This window comes from Amborella trichopoda, chromosome 1 (assembly GCF_054954075.1).
Source record: "Amborella trichopoda isolate Santa Cruz 75 chromosome 1, AtrichopodaSantaCruz75HAP2 v2.0, whole genome shotgun sequence".
Classification (NCBI taxonomy): domain Eukaryota; kingdom Viridiplantae; phylum Streptophyta; class Magnoliopsida; order Amborellales; family Amborellaceae; genus Amborella; species Amborella trichopoda.
The window spans coordinates 49,156,638-49,160,404 of NC_142336.1; positions in this window are offsets into that span (position 1 = coordinate 49,156,638).

The window sequence follows — 3,767 nt, forward strand, 5'->3', positions numbered from 1 at the left end:
TTGGAACCACTAAAAAATCACTAAATAATTATTTTCGAAATATGGAATTTGAATTTTTCATTTTTTTTAATACATAGATCTCACCTTAAATACCACCTTCAAATCACTAGATCATTATTTTTAAGTGATAAAATTTGAATTTTAAGTTTTCTATAAGTTAGATCTCACTTTAAAAAAAATCTGAGGGTCCCTTGAAGAGGTTACATCCCAAAAAAATTGGGTCCTACAACTACTTATGGTTTAAGTTTTGTCCGGTGGGATATGATTTGAATATTTTCCTTTCAATTTTTTTTAAGGTTACTCTATAGGTTAAAGATGTTAAATCCCCAAAATTTGGGAGTCCTACAATTACTTTAGAGTGTAGATTTGGAACCTTCTTTTTTGGGGGATAAAAGTTCATGTAAGGTGTCAACCTTACGGTGCACCTACATAATTTATCCAAAAAGGTTTTTCGAATGTATCATCTCGACCTCGAGATTCATGTATATGGAAAACAAAGAAAAAGATTTCAAGTCTTCAAAATAGTATATTTTGTAACACATTATCTAGACTGTCTATTGTCAACATTTTAAATGTTTATAGATCCGTTCGATCTACACCATCTTTATAGCTTTAAATTTTATAACTAACAATAAAAATAGATTTTTAGACCATCGGAATAGTTTCTAGTACAAGAAATTCATTTGTTAGCTAGATTTAGAGGTGGTGCTCACTTTGGTTGTTTAATGTTGTCATCTTGTAGAAACCTCACTCTTTTTTTTATGGACCCGTTTTTTATGCGGCCAAGCCCGCATATGTAGAAATACGCGCCTCTTAATAAATCTATGTTTGAGATGGATTTTTGCACTTAATTTTTAAGGATTTGTATTCTGCAACATAGAGATCATAAATATGAAAAATAAATAAATTTTAAAAACTATAAATAATACTAATAAAAATAATAATTGGGCTGTTAGTTTCTATTGTTTTTAAATGAAACACCTACTTGCATCCATCTTTAAAATGGATGCTTTACACTTTTTAGATCGCACGTGTAGTCATGCGGTCCAGCCTGCAAGAAACAATTTTCTTTTTCTTATTGAGGTTAGTCTGTTGGTTAAAGAGGTGACAACACGGTCCTACAATTACTTCTAGAGTGGGTGTGATTTGGAATTTTTATTTTTATTTTTTTTAATTGAAGTTAGTTTGTGGAGGTTAGTCTGTTGGTTAAAGAGGTGACAACACGGTCCTACAATTACTTCTAGAGTGGGTGTGATTTGGAGTTTTTATTTTTATTTTTTTTAATTGAAGTTAGTTTGTGGTTCAAAGAAGTTACATCATAAAGTTTGGGGTCCTATAATTACTTCTAAAATGGGTTTTTCCAGAAGGGGTAAATGGACAATATATTATCGCGGGAATATAACATTGATTGGGGTTTTGAATTTTCTATATGCCAGCACCCCGAAAATGACAGAGTTAAGAAAGGGAGGATGAGGCCTATGCGTAGCGTTAATTCTGTGCTATGAGACAAGAAAGCATTTCCACATACTATAATTTTGAGAGAGCATTTTCCCATACTATAATTTTGAGAGAGATTATTTTGAATGTTTTTCCAATGGGAAGATACAAACGTTTCCATAGGAGAGAAAGAAAAAGGAAACGGAGAAAAACAAATCTCTAATTATAGCAAAAGAGAAAAGATATCAAAAAAGGCAAAATTTACATGACGTCAATTGGGTACAATCTTGCTAAGTGCCTTTGAAAATCTCCCAAATTATCGATGTGACCTATCTAGCTATCAACTTAAAAAATAAAATTATGAATGCATTCTAGAAAATCACACATTGAAGTATATGCAATATAGTGAAATGAAATATATCATTATTATTATCATCAGGTCCTTATCTCAATTATTTGAGAGTGCGATAAAGTATATGTAAACTTATATTTTTTTTTTTGCAATGTAATTTTACTGGTGTTTCTAAACTTGTATGTCAAGGACGCATGATAAAAGATAAGGAGGAAGTGGCATGAGAGATCGGTGGTTGAAATGACTAGCTTCTTACGAAAGAGTGGTCAGCAAACTCTATACCTTCTCTTTCGCATATTCTCTCTCTCTATCTCTGTCCGTCTTTTGTTTGTAGTGGGGGACTCAAATCGTATGCCTTTATTCCTTTACGACGGCATTAGGTGGAAGGTGGCCTGAAAGCCAAGTGTTTAGGTTGATTTAGAAATTGAGTTTTTCATCATTTTTATAAGAAATCAAACTGGCAGTGCCCAGTGGGTAATTCTTTCTTAACAAAATAAAGGAAAAAGTTTATATAGAGCCGAGGCTCTAAATAATTAAATTTAAGACAACAAAATAATCTATTTTTTAGATTTTATTTTATGATATTATTTATTTTTTATATAAAAAGATCAAGTTGATATTAAAAATACAATACAATATATTGAAATGTGTCATAACATTCAAGAAATTTTATTTTGGGACCATTGACTTTTTGTACAAATACGTAACAACTATTCCCACTCATTAGCTGGATTGGATGGTTTGAAATGAGTCACAAAGTTCGAAATTATTATTATTTTAACTGTGTCTAATCGATGACACTCTTACAACCACCATTTTTTAAATCTAAATAACAAGAATGATTGTGACCTCCTTGTACGGAAGGTAAATGGTCTATTTTTAGATAATCTTGTTTATTTTGGACTTCATGGATCATCAGTAACACATCTCCAATAAACTGTCCGTATATTAAAAATGAGAAAATATATATAATGATACGATTCATTTTTTATATGAAGATGTCCAAAGTAAAATTTCTCAAATGCTATAACACGCTTTTTATCTATTGGATTTTACATCAATGATTAAAATTAATTATGACATCCTTATATCAAAAGTATTTCATGGTATAAAATCCTCTAAATAACTACTCATCAATAGGCACTGCCTTCTTAGCAGCTACCAAGGTTTCTTCTATGGGAAATCATCCATCTCCAAGCCTCTAAAATATTGGGAGAAGATGTACTTTTCACATTATTACTAGGAAGTCTATGTTATGAGACAATTTATCTTTGTTACAAGAATGTTACAATTATTTTTAGTAATTAAAAATCAAATTAGATGACTCACAAAGTTAGAGAAATTATTTTTAAACTTTACATCTAGTTAACGACACTATGAAAACTACCCAATTTGAAATATTTTAGTTGTAGCTGCTCGTTATACTGAAAATAAATGCTCTATATATACTTTTCTTTATAAGAAAGATAAATGGATAATATACAATGGTATGGTGCAGTTTGTATAGAGCCGACTATCTAAATAATCAAAGTAAAGTGCAACTTCAAATAGTATAGAGAAATGTAGTTTCAATAATAGAAATCTTTGTGATAGTCTTAAAATATATTTCATCTTTAATTATAAAATTTAAAACTTAAAAAATAGTATAGATTAAGCCGATCTATGAAAATCTCGAAAATTAACAGTTCAAAAATGCGTTAAAAGGTACACCATTTTCAAAACTTAAAATCTATTTTTTTCTCATCTCCATGCATCAAAACAATCTTTTTTAATAAAATTTTTGAAGTGGGCTCTAATTTGAGTGGTTAGAGCCTCGATTCTATATAAATTTTTTCCTGAAATAAATAATAAATAGAATTTGAACTTTACAAAATTTCTCCGTTCTTCTTTACAAAATTTCTCCGTTCTTCTTGAAGGAGCATAATTGCGGCCTTGACCTCGTCCCCCACTGATGTAGCGGGTTCTATTTTAGGCGCTA